The sequence below is a fragment of the Rhynchophorus ferrugineus genome, unplaced genomic scaffold, assembly GCF_030347505.1.
Source record: "Rhynchophorus ferrugineus isolate W39M unplaced genomic scaffold, kcgeb_rfMv2 rfM4, whole genome shotgun sequence".
In the NCBI taxonomy this organism is placed as follows: domain Eukaryota; kingdom Metazoa; phylum Arthropoda; class Insecta; order Coleoptera; family Curculionidae; genus Rhynchophorus; species Rhynchophorus ferrugineus.
Genome location: NW_027472583.1, coordinates 19200805 through 19216419, shown reverse-complemented (window position 1 = coordinate 19216419; position 15615 = coordinate 19200805). Strand labels below are relative to the sequence as shown.

Genomic DNA, 15615 nt, shown 5'->3' with positions numbered 1-15615 from the left:
TCGTCGCCAAGCATTTCCTTGAAGAGGTCACATATATCGATTGATATTTTATTTAAACATTTTTTCAAAACATAGATATTTTTGGTCGATATTTATTTTGACCAATATATCGATATATTGACATATTTGTTAGTCGATATCTTTCGATATTAAAAAAATTATTTCTCAAAGGTTTTTATTATTTTTACCACTTTTAAAATAGGTACTTAATTATTTTAAAGGCTTGTTTCTTAAAAATATCTGTATATTTCTTTAACATGTCGATATTTTTGTTCTCCAATATATCAATACATCGATATTTTTAAAATACTGATATATAAATCGGAATTCACGCCCAGAGTTCTTTCATATGCAAATATTCATTTAAAATGTCATGTACTTGCTCAGTTGAGAGGTTTTAATCAGTTCATGTTCTTTCGTTCTACGATCATCCAATGACATTCCATAGATTTCATCAACAAGTTCAGATGACCTATTTGGGCGATCCGAACATTTGGCATCACTTGTGCTGGTACGACCACAAATAAAAAAAATTTCTTAGCCGTTGAAAATTATGTCTCCATTATTATTTATCTGGTTTTCTTGCACAAAAAAATAATGCTTAATCATGTTTTTACACAAAATATGTTTTTCACTTTGTTAAAACTCCAAAGGTTGTCTGCTGTCACTGGCTATCATAGTCCAAATATTGCTGTCAAATTCTCACAACAGTCTACTAATAGATGACAGTTGGCCAGAGCAGTGTTCTTCTAGTTTCGTTATTTCATGTTATAACTGTTTCTTGTACCTTTTATCATCCCCTAAACATTGGTAGCGACCTTGAGACGTGTCAAATTTACATCTGAGATAGCGGCCTACAAAATACCCGGAAAATATTATCCCATATGCTGAACACGTGCGGGATGTTAACAGTGATGTCCAGTAAAAGATAACGAAGATCTGACAACCCCGAGACGTTGATATCGGATATCCAAGCCTCTCTCTGGTAATACTGCGCTGATCTCCCTTTTTCTCTATTACATTTTCTATAATTATTATAAGTCCTACAAATAACGGTCACATCATTTAATCACCAGTGTTTTATTTCATCCTACCTCTATTCACCCGGTGATAAGTCTCCAAACATCATTAAAAAAGTAAATATACGTGATACACTAACTAAAAATACACTAAATGGAAAATAATCCGACCTATCCAAAAGGCAAGTAACTAACATGATATTTGCAGATTGTTATATAAACCAAACGCTATCTAGTTTTAATCCATACTTCCAGTATTGCTAACAACCACATTTTGCCGTAATAGCTAGAAATTATATAAGGAAATAATAGAATATTAAGCTGGAATTTTTAATTAGCTTTAATATTAGGGTATTGTCTTTCATTTATATAGTAGCTAGTTCTCAAACAATAAACCGGGTTTCTATTTTGTTGAAATTTAATTAACTTTCATATACTAATTAAAAACGTGTATATTAAAAAATAACATTTTTGGAAGAAAATTAACAATAAAAAATCTATATATATGGTTGGTCTACATTTATTAATATGGGAATATTTCTGAAACTGCCGGCTTAACTTTTGCTGTGATCATGTCCTAATCCTCAGCTTTTTATTTCCATTAATTTGAAATACGAGATGAATTACAATTTTCGTAATATCGTTTATATTTTTTTACTTTTATGTATTGGATACTTATTTTATTTTTATATACTCATGTATATAAAAATATCTTTGCATAATTCCTTAAATTTGACATTTAAATTGACTATTGTTATAGATGATGACAATAAAATCTTGGAGGAAAGGTAATTTTTTTCTCATGTTTTTGAAAGCGAATTGATTCATATCAATTTTCATTTAAACAGTAATCATTGATGGATATATGTGACCACCAGTTTGTTTCTGAGAGTTCTAGGCAAAATCTGTACTTTGTTTTTTGGTATTGGTTAGTTGTTCCAGTCTAAAATGAATGTAAAGTGATAACAAAGAGTTATCCTGTATTAACTAATTCATTAGTTCATTTATTTTCAATGGACTATGCAGGATAATTCTACATCCTTCCTGAATTCATCCCAATTTGTTCATTTGTTTGTTAGTGATGGTAACTGGGATATCTTCATTATCGTCTCGCTTATCGTTAAAATAATAGCAGAGTGATCTGAAGAATATTAATATAATTGGAAGATCTGTTTTTCAATATGAATAAATCAATTAGATCTGATATTTTGTACGTATCTGATGACCAGTACGCTGGTTTATCGGTAGGTTGACATACACAATTAGCTTGTTTGTGTGGTACACAGAATATATGTTTGTTCTTAAATTATTTTTCAATTACGAGGTGATTTCCTAACTTTTGAAAAATATTGAGCCTTTTTTTCTAGTGTATAACTAGATGGGCATTATAATGCAACGACTTTATGCTTCTTAGAGCTTATATGGATTTTTATAGATTTTTCCTTGCAACATAGCCAAAAGTGCTATTTTGCTATAAAGTAATTTAATTTACAAATTTTGATGTAGTTTATTTTCTTTAAAATGTACGTATCTCTTTTGCAAACCACGCTTTTTAAGAATAATTTATCGAGTTAAGCCAGATAATGAAAATATTATTTTTATCGAATGTTCGGTGTACACTATACTGAATTAAACGAAATAGACTACTTTCTATTATTGTTCGATTCTATTATACTATCTTATAAAACAAAATATATTCAAAAACCTGTTAAAAATAACATTCAAGAAAACAAGAAAATTTACAAATTAATTTAGAATATAATATATAGAAAACGAATTAATTGATCTTATTACTTGTGTTGTATTTAATTCAGGGTTTGGTACAACAAAGATCCCACATCATTATTATAAATAGTGGTCGACAATTTAGCAAAAAATATTTAAACTGGTTTGAGATTCAAGTCGGGCGCCTGAATTACCGTCTTACCTTTACGAGACGTAATTATATCACGATTTTACTCTTGGCATATCTAACCTGTCCAGTCAGTCCAGGTAGGATCGACGGAATGATATTGTCTTGATAAATTAATTGTAATAGCAGTAATTAGCTAAGCTAGAAAAAAGTTATTACAAATAAGTAAAATATTCAGAGAAAATTAATATTTTTTTGAAATGGTTTCATATTTTAAACTACGACTAGTAGAAAATTAAGTAATCGAACTTTTGGAAGTTATATTTCATTAAGTGAAAACTTTCTGACATTTAAATGGCCATTAAACCAGCCGCATAATTACTTGGTAAAATGTCGTTAATAAGAGGTGACAAGAAGTTCTGTTCAGATTCCTAGATTATATTTAATAATATGGCAATCTCTACAATTTTAATGGCATTTGTAAGAAAATGATGTGTTTATTATAAGTTTAAGGAGCTAGTATGACGTCAAATATATGGAGAAATTCAAGAACATTATCAAGAATGTTTATGCGCTACTTGCTTAAGTAGACAAGAAAGTGCGAAATAGAATACGTAAAATATACGTCTCTAGTATTAATAATATTGACTGATTTTAAATTGAATAAAAAATTACCTTTTAATATATTTATAAAAGTTTTAAAGGCGTAAGATCTTACAGAATCATAAAATGTTATGTTTGAAGATTAGATTCCTTAAAATGTGTACATTTTTATTATAACATATCAACAACAATTTGTTATAACAGTCAACAGGTGCATATCTCTGGAATATAAGTTCTGGAAAACTTCTCATCCGAAGTTTAAGCATATATTCTTCGTCACATAAGCAACGTGATATCTGTTCGAGTAAATACAATTTTTTGCTCAGGTTCTTCGTTCAGTTTATTCGATTGTACACATACTGCGGTTTTAATAAAGAAGTTTATATTTTGATGTCGATATACCGAGTAGCCTTGGGTCTAACTACAATTTTTATTCATAAAAAGTGTTTTTCTATTTGTGAGTAATCAGCGAAATCTGTATATATTGACCTAGGTTATTGACACATGCAACACATGCTTTGTCCCATATGTACCATCTTTTCAAGTTTCTGAATATTTAGTATTTGATAAAAGCTCTTGGAGTTGGTTACTGGCTGAATCTTTTGCGTTTGTGTTGAGTCTGCATCTAGCAAAGCTTATAACGTTGCACATTACCAATAAATAAATATTTCTTAAGACGAATCTTGGTACCAAGAGCATTAAGTTGATTTACATGCTTCAGATGCCTTTTCCGCTGGTAAAATTTGACTGGAATTCTGTATTAAAGTGCAATTCATTACAATTTATTATTTAAAATTGTCATATGATTATAACGTAATTCTGATAGTCCTGATACTTGTCGTGACTACACGACTATAAGTACTTTTAGACAGTTGTCAAAAAATGTAAAACAATAAATTGAATGATTACCCACATCCGCCATATTGACCAAATATTTCTTCATGCGATTATTATTTATGTTTGACCTTAAATAAGTTTTTCGATGAATTTATGGAGTCAGTTCACAAATACTTATTCGTATATTATTTAATATTCGTCGAAAGTGTCACCAAAAACGGTATTTACTCAGCAACACTTTTTTTATTAACGTAATAAAGTTTCCGAGCCTAAACAATACAAAAATAATAATATAATTTTGTGACATATGCACAAAAATAAAATACGAACTGAACTATTTTGTTGCTCGGCACCTACTTCAAACTTATCAGTTGGTAGTAATTAAAATAATATTATAAATATATAAATAGGTTTAGGTAGGTATTAAGCTAAATCGTTTAGAAATATAGAAAGTAAAATACGTGTAGTAAATAGGTTAAATAATGTTTTATAAGGTAAAATAAGTGTTTATTTTGATTTAGTTATTACAACGATTATTACGGTCATATTTATTTTTAAACATTTTTTGTCTTGAAAATCTAAGTTTGATTATTTTTTATTTTTTAATTCCTTGTTTAGGTCGGTTCAATCTTTTTCCTTAAAAATATTTTTTCTTCTATTAATCCGTCTTCTTTTTTGTTAATTCTCTATTCTTTTTATTTAATTCGTATGTTCTTGGACAGCCAATTAAAAACATACAACGTCTTTTTCGAATTTCTCCATCAACTGTTACTATTAAGTACATTGTCTACAATTTCTCTTGTTATTAATTTTTATGAGATTTTTTATCTTTACCATTGAAAGTATTTCATCAAATTTCAATTTATTTACTCTTTTTAACAGCTCACTGGGTTAACAATTATCTAATTGCATACAAATCATTTTCGACAAGGTCATCGGATCCAATCATCAATACGTGCAATCACCGAATTATGATACACAACGACATACATAATATTTGACCTTCATTGAGAATATTTCATTGTACCAGATGAATTAACACACAGACATATACAAATAAATAAAAACAGTATATATCGTATCAAAAATGAAGATTAAATACGGTTTTCATGATTAAAATGCAAAATGAATATTTATCTAAAAATAAGTAAAAGGTTTTGGTTTATATATGCACAAGATAAAATAAGAAATGGGATTTGCTGAATACAAATGACTGTTAACAAGGTCATTAAACATGATTGTATACGATCGCCAAATGATGTTCACATATTCATCACAAGTATGCCATTACCATCACCATTATTCTATTAATTGTTAAAATAGTTTCTACATAAATGACATAATTTTATAAAACCATATTATTGCAAAACCATATTATTGCTATGAAATGTCACCAATACAATGTTGTCTTCGGTTATTAAATAACGAGATTATGTTTATATATTATTTATAGAGAATTAGATAATGTCAAGTTCATTACAAAATAATAATTTAAACGTTATAGATTACTCAAATTAGCTAGATATGTCATAAAATAATCTGCAATTAATTAACTGTTTTAATATGGTTCTTGTAATATTTGTGTAATTTTGTTATAAATCTGTATTGAGTTCCAAAAACTACGACAAATATCAATGTAGTAACCAAGCAAAGTACATAAGCGTACGCACACAATATAAAATACACAAACCACAAAATTTTTCCGATTTTGTTAACATCAAAATAATTGACCTTGGCCGATGATCTGAGCACATTAACATGTTTAATATTTTGTAAAGTTAATAACATACTTATCTTTGAAAAATTGCTCGATGTTATATACCATGTAGTACCATTTTTTATTATTTGAAAACACAATTCATTGTCTACAACGATCTAGTAATTTTTCTTTAACATTGTTTTTAAAATCCAGATCTAATACCTAAACTTAATTAACATTTGATGGATGTGTTCTCCCACTAGTGCAATTCACATAGTGTTAAAACATGGCACAGTTTTCACAGCTCAGTTTATTAATTCAAAGGGTTTTTATTAGTGGTGGAAACTATCGACTGAAATCGATTATCGACTGTTAAGTAATTGACTACTTTTTACTATCGACTGTTTCAGTCTCTATTTTTGGTCCGACTGATTTTGTTACTATTTACTATCGACTGTTCCAGTCGTGTACTTTTTTCAGTTACTATTTTTAGTTCTACTAGTTTCATTCAACTGATTTTAACGTTCTGGCTCTCTCGTCCTAGCTGCGACCTTAACAAAAATGTACCCAATTTATGCTTACATAGATTTATATGTAATATATATATATAGTTTTGTAATTTTTTTTTGTAGTTTGCTGGTAAATGACAATATATTGTATATTAATTTTTATTGATTGTTAATATAGTAGAGAAAAAAGATAATAGGTAATATTTCGATTACTCTTTCGATTTTTGTTAAAAAATATTTCCGTTCAATAATAAATAAAACACTTATTTCATTTAGAAAAGCTCTAGTAGTTATTGTGCGATCATTTTTAATTATGTGATGAATTAGTTTTCTTTTCTATGATTAGGTATATGTATGATATATGTTTATGTTTAGTATTTATAGTTATTGTACATCTTTAATTCTTGTTTAAGTTCTATTGCATTGTCTATATTTATTATATTATATAGTATATTATTTCAAAATAGCAATTAACATATAAAATACGATAAAAAAATTATGGGGTATTATTCCTTTCCATCTAAAAATTCCATTACTTTTTACAGATCCACAGAACATTCAAATATAAAAGTAATTCTACTTCGTCTAAAATGAAATTATTAATTGAATATTAATAGTATTCAGTAATTATTTTTTCCTTTTCTTTTTTAAAGTTAGTACGTGAAGTAATATCTACATCTCCGTCTCGCTTATACTGCCGTTGGAAAATATAAGCACATATAAAATTAACTACTCCAAGCAATTATCCGTCGTTTCCTCTCTCACAATTTATACAGGAAAGGGTTCGGACATCTTCGTCTAATATCACGAATTTAACAAAAAGTCGAACCGTGCATTTGACTGAAAATAGTAATTACTATTTTCGACTATCGATTGTTTCTACTGTTTTCAGTCGATAGTTCCCAACGCTAGTTTTTATCACCTATCAACCTCCAGATAAGTTCACTTCGCTTATCGAGCAGTTATAGTATTTCACTGCTTCCGTGATCACGCGTTCTTTCTTGATGGGTTTTGGGAAACTTTTTAATTTCTTCGCTGACCGTTAGTACCTTTAGATCTTTACGGATATACCCCTTTCTAATTTCTAAAGTTTGGACCATGTTCACCATTGTGTTGGACCGCAAACATTTGTTTGAAAATAAAAGTTTATTGTAGAATTTTAATTCGTATTGTCGTCTAAGTAACCACCACATTTTTGAGCCTCATACAAAGTTATGCTCGTTTCTTTTTATATGATCTTTCCATCTGAGCCTGGCATCTAGGACATATCCAATAAAATTAATGTCATTTAAAAAATATTAATAAATTCTAACATATTTACGAAGGTACTTTATAATTATATTACGCGTTATTTTATACATTATTTTATTCTGTTGTTTGCTTCTATTTTAAATGAATCTATGCAGAGTGATATTCTAAACTCCAAATATTTATACTAACTATATATATTATAATATAACTTTAAAATATCTCCAGGTCTTGGGATACATAAACAAGAAAGAAAATTGATAAAAACCAAATTTAGCCCATCCGCAGTATTCTCCAGATGTTCCTCCTTGCAACTACCATTTGTTTCCATCAGTGAAGCAGTAGACATGTACATATTTCAAATATTTGCAAGAAATGTGTATATTAATATGTTGTGTAAAAGAGGCATCTTGTTCGATATATGGGAAAAAGAAGTAACTGAGAATGACAAATAGTTTTAATAATTTTATTTTACATAATCTATTTTTCATAAAAAAAGCGAATTAATTCCTACCCCTAGTATTATACATATTCTTATTCATCATATATATTTTTTAATATTACCTTATTTTGAGGACATTTATGAGCAAAAAGCTCTTCAAAAGTGCAAAATATACTTTTTTTTCACCCCTCGAGTGTATAATATTTTTTATTATATTCTTGGCGTGTATAATAAAATTAATTTTACTCTACAATATATTTTTAAGAGATATTTTACGTTATATTTTTTATATATGGAATATATCGAAATGTAATAATTTTCGACAAGGTCATTATAAACAATCGACAACCTCTACAATCAATTTACAGTGATGACTATCATTGAATGATTTATAAAACTATTGCGAAAATATCTTATAACATGTTGGCTAAAATTTACAAGACATAATTAACATTAGATTCAAAGGCTGATAATTAGATACATAACTGAAAGGAGTTAATAAAAAGTAGTGCTGATTTTGGAAGTCGTTTTTTTTATGATTTTCAGTACGTAGGAATAATTAGTATATTGAGTTTGTGACTTTAATCATAAATCATATTTGATATATTATTACCTTATACATTCTTATTTACATTTTGATTAATAAATTCACTGTAAGTTTAAAAAACCTATAAATTAGGAAGAACATCAACTTATATTACAATTCTAATTTCCCATCAATATTCGATTGAATTTAAAAAAATCAAGAGCTATGGGATGGGATTCAGTTATTTTTAAATGCCAATAAAAATAAATTATATCTTAAAAATAAAGAGATTTGAAGAAGTCGATTAAAATTACAGAATGTCATACTTTAAAGGTCGATCATTAAGTTATAGGGACACTTACTTTTTAATCTCGCCATTACAAATGTCTAAAAGTCTTATAAAATTAGGGGACATAAAGTGAGGTAGAGAATTGAAGTAGGCGTGGAAATGCATTTTTCTATAATTTCTGATAGAAAAAGTGAATATTCTCTGATAATAATTCCAATAATGCCAGGAGTATAATCATGGAAAAACTCTTAACTAAAATAAAAGTTTATTTTCAATAACAAGAAACAGCAAAAACTTTTGTATACATTCAATGCTTATTTTCTTAGATTATCATTATTATTATTATTATTGTTACAAGAACACCTAAATGAAGTACAAATGTGGCTGAAAAGATGGCGTATAAAAGCCAATGAAACAAAATCCAGTCATATAAATTTTACTCTGCATAGAAGAACTTGTCCACCAGCCTACATCAATAATTATCAACTCCCACAAGTAGAGGATGCTAAATATCTCGGTATACACCTAGATCGACGCCTAACTTGGAAGAAACACATACTCGTCAAACACGTTGGACTTAAACTGCACCAAATGTATTGGCTTATCGGGCGCAAATCCAAGTTATCATGAGATAACAAGATATTATTGTATAAATCTGTACTCAAGCCTATTTGGTCATATGGAATCCAACTATGGGGAACCGCTAGCAAGTCTAATATATCCATCATACAAGAGTTCCAAAATAAAGTGTTGCGTGCCATTGTTGATGCTCCGTATTACGTTTCAAATCAAGTGATAAAACGTGATATTCCTTTAGTACCAATAACGAGTGTAATTAAACGTGTTTGTTTGAAGTACTTCGAAGTGCGTAGACTAAAACGTCTAACACCATGCGATCTGATTATTGGAACATATGTAGACTTTAGATTAAGCTTTAAAATAAGACTAACTAATTAAAATAGTATTTTGTACAGAGATCATTTAATGACGTGATTTTTAACATGCCATGTATATATAATATAAACATAACAAATACTTATTGGTCTCTGGGCAGATTGTGGAACTTCTAAGACTAACAATAAAAAAATATTATTATTATTATTATTATTTAAAATCTATTTTGTTTTTCTAGATATTAGAATGAACATTTAATTATTGCGTTATAGTAAACATAGTATTAGGTGTTTTCCAGAAAGAAAGAAGCAGGAGACCGCATGGTTCATGAAGAATCAAAGAACGTTTGATTACCTAAAATATTGCTCCAAATGTAAGATAAAAAAAGGTAAACACAGCTTTTCTTTTCAACAAAATATATACAAAAGTAATCGCAATAATACAATACATAAATAATCGCTGTTTTGATGGAAGATTTTCTTCTAACTCAAATGAGATTTTACATCTTAATTGGAATATTCGATTTTTAACTTTTCACTGTAATATTTGGGATTAAAATTCGATGGGGTATGACACTGTTACTATATAATTTCACAGTTAATTTAAATTATTCTATAGTTGCCAGTCATACGTTTAGAATAATATAACTTCTTCCGGAAATAGTATGATACTAAATGTATGCAGATGGCAATGGTACTTAAGGATATTCATCTTAGGTTCCATTTTTTCGTGGAGTAAAAAATCACTAAAAATTGTTCCAACATCTAGTTTGATCACTATATTTAAATCTCCATGATATCCGCATTTTATCATATCTAAAGCATTTTTTTCAGTTAATAAATTTTGAACACATTTTAATAATATCTCTATGGGTATTTTCTTAATTTCGAATAGGTAATAGCTACCATTTTCATAACTAAATTTTCTCGTCATATTATTGAACACGTTAGTATATACAATTTTTAAATTAAATTAAATAAATTATTTTATGAATCCAGTATTTCACTAACAATATTATTATAATAATAACAACGAATTGGCAGAATCTTATTTATAAAATTAGATATTACTGTTATCATAGTCATAACCTGTTGTTACTCATTTCAATCAAATATTTATATAAACAAAATAATATTTAAATATACAAACTGTTTCATGCAAATTACATATCGGATTTTTTCAAACTTATTAAACATACTTTGCTAGTCAGTTGTCGTCTTCGGACGACCTTCGATTGTACGACATTTAAATTTTGTTATCAACAATAACCGGTCGGTCGGCTTACCTTACCTTCTATCGATTGTTCTATTCCTAGATCGGGCTCTGAGGAAAATCACGTAAGTCGGGCAACGTTGCGCGCACTGAGTCACTCAGGTCGGTCAGCGTCGACTCTCCAGATACGGCACTGAGATTTTCGTCGTCAAGTTGGCAGTAAACGTTCGGCGTTATAACGTTGACAGTGGCTTGGTTTTTATGTTCCCAGTATGGTCCGGTGGGGAGTCACTGCTTAGTTGCCAAACTGGTGTTTTAATCGTAATATACCCTTAATTTTATATAAAATTGATTTAAATATTTATATATTATACATGGTATACATAACAAATGATAAGCTTGTAAGGTAAATTATATTTAAATAAATAAATAATACCAAACTATTAACGGAACTATTTTATTCTATAAGAATGAAGGTACATAAATAAAAAAATCGATTTATATAAACGTGTTTCCTCAATATATTTCTGTTATGCTTAAAAAATAATTAATGTCAAGAATGTCACGACAATCTTGTGAAATCAAATGTTCCTGTCACAGTAACAATTAATGAAAAAAAAATGTTTGTGTAGATGATCTATTTGAATTTTAAATCGTGTTGGTACTAAATTGGTTTGGAGAAATCAATAATTATGTAACATTAATATTATATAATCAATTTAAAATAAAAAATAAACTATAATTTGGCTTGGGATTGAAAGAATTCAGCAGGTCATCAGTAAAGGTATAGCAAATCTGCTATTATAACAAAAACATGCAAAAATAATTGGAAGATTATTGCAGTTGAGACATGAAAATATTAATTTGGGATCTTGAAGATCGTGTAATTTATAAGAAAATATTTAGCTGGGTAAACTTTAGAGAGTGATGTAAAAGACTTAGACGTATGAGAAGTTAGCAGTACCTAATGGTCAAATACAAGCAAGGACAGTGTCGATGATAATAGGCTAGATAACTGTAATCGACAATTACAAAAATATTAGTTTATAATAATAATATACTAAGAAATATAATTAAAAATATATTTATTTTAAAATTACAGTGGGATTACTAAAATTTTACCAGAAAAAGAAACAGAAAATTTCAAAATTCGTCATGTTAAGTCAATCAGAAACACCAACCAGAAGCTACATAAAGCATAGACGTCACTTCCCGTTTCCTAACCATTATATCCGTATTCAAACGTCTAAAATCTTAAGGCACTTTAGGTTTTTATTTGGATTATTTATCTTATATTTCACAGTTAAAAATTGGTTGTGGGCTACCAACGAAAGGAGAAGTTAAATGAAGAAATTTAACGGGGATTTATGAAGACAAATAACCTAAATTTGCCACAATTGATTTGGCAATACTGGGTAACCGTTACTGAAATAAAAATTTTAAAAGTATTTTTAACAAAAAAATTGAACCGACTTCAAAAAATAAATTAGGAACTCACTAGAAATTATGAAATGATCAAAGTTAGATTTTTATGCAAAAAAACGTTTTAAAATAAGTACATAATAATAGTTGTAATAACTAAATAAAACCAAACAAATATCTCATTTAACCTATCTACTACACGTATTTTATATTCTACTATATACACACAATTTAGCTTAATACCTACGGAAACTTATTTATCTATTTATAATATTATTTTAACTACTATCAACCGATCACTTTGAAGTAAAATTGCAATATTCTGCGATATTTTTACGGCTTCTCATATGTTATGCGTAGTGTTTAAAAAGTAAACTGAACGGCTTTTGCACTAAATCACTTCCGGTCTTCCTTACATCAGTTCAGCAATAACATTATATCCAAATATCTGATTATTTTAAATAAAAAATATGTGACAATTTCATACGTGCCTTTGAAATTTGACGATTTCCCTAGAATTCCTCCTTCCCCCCTTCAGATCCCGACTTGGTTCCAATGGGACCACCTCAGAACTGCCGAATGAAATGTCGAATAAAAAAAGAGTTTTGAAAATTAGTCCATAATAGATGGAGAAATCGGCGAACATACATTAAAAAATGTATATAAAGTCGAACATAGAATTTTCTCCTTGTTTGAAGTCAGTTAAAAAGAGTACCATAACTTTTACATATTTTAGTGAGTATTCCAGACACAGTAACCGTGAAGTGTGGTAGAGTATTAAAGAATATTAAGTTAAAATATTATCAGTACGTCACTTACGTACGTACAGAATATTTATTTTATATAGTTGATGGTAACTACAACACAAAAATGAAGTTTAAATTAGATACATTTAATGATGGACTTACTGATTAAATTACCTTGTAATATTTGGGTAAATAAATGTGTAAATTGCAATATTGAAGTTCTTTTTAATAGTCTTACAATCTTATAAACATGTACAACTACAATACTTCATTAAGTACTTTAGAAAATCCGTGTTTAGACATGCTTTAATATAGTATATTCTTCTATGAATTCTTAAACTAGATCTCTGCTTAGTTTCTTTTATTTTACTTTACTTGATTAATACATCAGTATTTTTTCCAAAATTAACATAAAACTAAACTACTTAAGCTAAAGTTAAGAATACACTTATGCACTAAGTAAATCTTCTGATTTCCTGCGTGTTGTCCAGTAGCTCTATTGCTTCCACGATGCTGTGATTTAGCAACCTTTTGATTTGGAGGTCACCGTGCAGCTTTTGGTTCGGTAGCCAATTTGAATATAACACTGCCAATATACCATAAGTTCCTAAGAGTGTGGCAGCTTTGGCAGAACATTTCTTCAAATTAAATGCGTCAATAGTAAAATGAGTGTCAAAAATGTTATTTTGAGCGTTCCACGATTAGCGTCTATATACACTGAACAGCACAATAATGAAAACTAAATTGAAAACTATTAGTTTATTAATAGAAACATCAGAATCATCGAATTTAACAGTTAGATTAGATTGTTTAATAGTTATTTGATTTTTATTTTCGACATATTTTCACTAATTATTATGTGAAGTAAATTTCTTATCAAAATACACCGCCATTTAAACCCTTTTACGTAGCCCTTTTACGAAATTCCAAAATATATAAGTCAAGAGGCAACAGGCCGCGAATTCTTATAATTTAACCTCCATTTGTTGGTCTGTATCCTATCGTAACTTTATCTTAATTTTAGTTAGTGCTTTATTTAAACTTTATGTTATTTTTTATAATAGTTACTGAATACTCGAATGAATGTTGAATTACATGAACTATCTTAAAACTAAAGCCAAAAAATTACTAATTATTATCCCCAAAAATATTTAATAATCAATGAAATAAATAATATCCGTTAGATATTTCATTATGGCACAGAAATATACTCAAGTAACGTATAGAGCCAGGACCCATTTTAGATTCGTTTTAGAAATAAATAAATTTAGATAATAAATTGTGGTTAAGTTGAAAATTATAGATTAAAAAATTGCTAGAACTAGTTTGATGATATTTTAAATTATTCCCATCGAGGCGATCTGTGTTATCCAATTAGCACTGAAAAAGAAAAAACGTTGGCATGTCACTGCTCGTCATTTACTTGTACCGAATGCATATCTATTTTCGGACCTTATAAATGCTGTAGAACAAAGTTTTCCAGGCGGTCGGCGTTTGTCCAGGTGGACGATTTCGCTACCGAATGAAGCTAGAGATAAAAGCCCTGCTATTCCACAATGGACACTTCTCAACAAAGAAGCGCCCGTCGGTCAAAGAAGTTAAATCAACGAACCGTTTGCATTTTCTTTCCAAATATATTTATTTCTTTATATAACTAGGTATATTTTCCTATTAGAGAATTTCGGATCTCAGCGCAAAAATCAGTTATTATTAATCAAATCCAGAAAATATATTATCGCTTTTATTTAAGTACTTTGCTATAAGGATACTTTTTTAAATTATATTTTTAATATTTTAAAGTCTCCTTTTTATCGACGAGGGTTTATCTGAACTGGACCTACAGTTTAACGTGGGTTCCGAATTACGGTCCTCGGCATTAAGGCTACCGACTTTCGAGTGAACAACTATAGAAATCATCCCAGAATACATCCGGTCTTACCCAGTCTGGTTCCTGACGTGACTGAAATGGTTAATCTTTGTCAGATTTTCCACTGTTTCCGTTTACACAGTCCTACATGCTGCTTCATAAGACATATTTTTTTTTATTTAATTTATGTACAGGGTCTGTCCCAAAGGATTTAGAGAATTTTCAACCGCTAAGAGGTTTACTATTTATATATATCGTATAATTTTTTGCTGTTGTTCTCTTAGCATTCCACAATCTTCCCTTCCTTCAATGAGAATATTTGATAAGAATATATTTGAAAAGAATATTCGAATACATCACCGCTTATTCATTTGTGGAAAATCGATGACCACGTAATTTGTATTTAACATGTGATAATACAAAAGTTTTTTTGTGCCAAATCGGAACTGT

General features: G+C 28.7%; 1 protein-coding gene across 2 annotated transcripts in view; it reads right to left on the bottom strand.

Moving 5' to 3' along the window:
- hdly (hadley) overlaps positions 1-11367 on the bottom strand; it is a 111337-nt gene extending 99970 nt beyond the window's left edge. Inside the window, exon 1 of one of the 2 annotated variants that reach the window (XM_076403732.1) lies at positions 11209-11367. The gene's annotated coding sequence lies outside the window, so the exon portion shown is untranslated. The remainder of the gene's footprint in view (positions 1-11208) is intronic. The other variant, XM_076403731.1, reaches the window with a different exon arrangement.
- Between the last annotated feature and the right edge of the window lie 4248 nt (positions 11368-15615).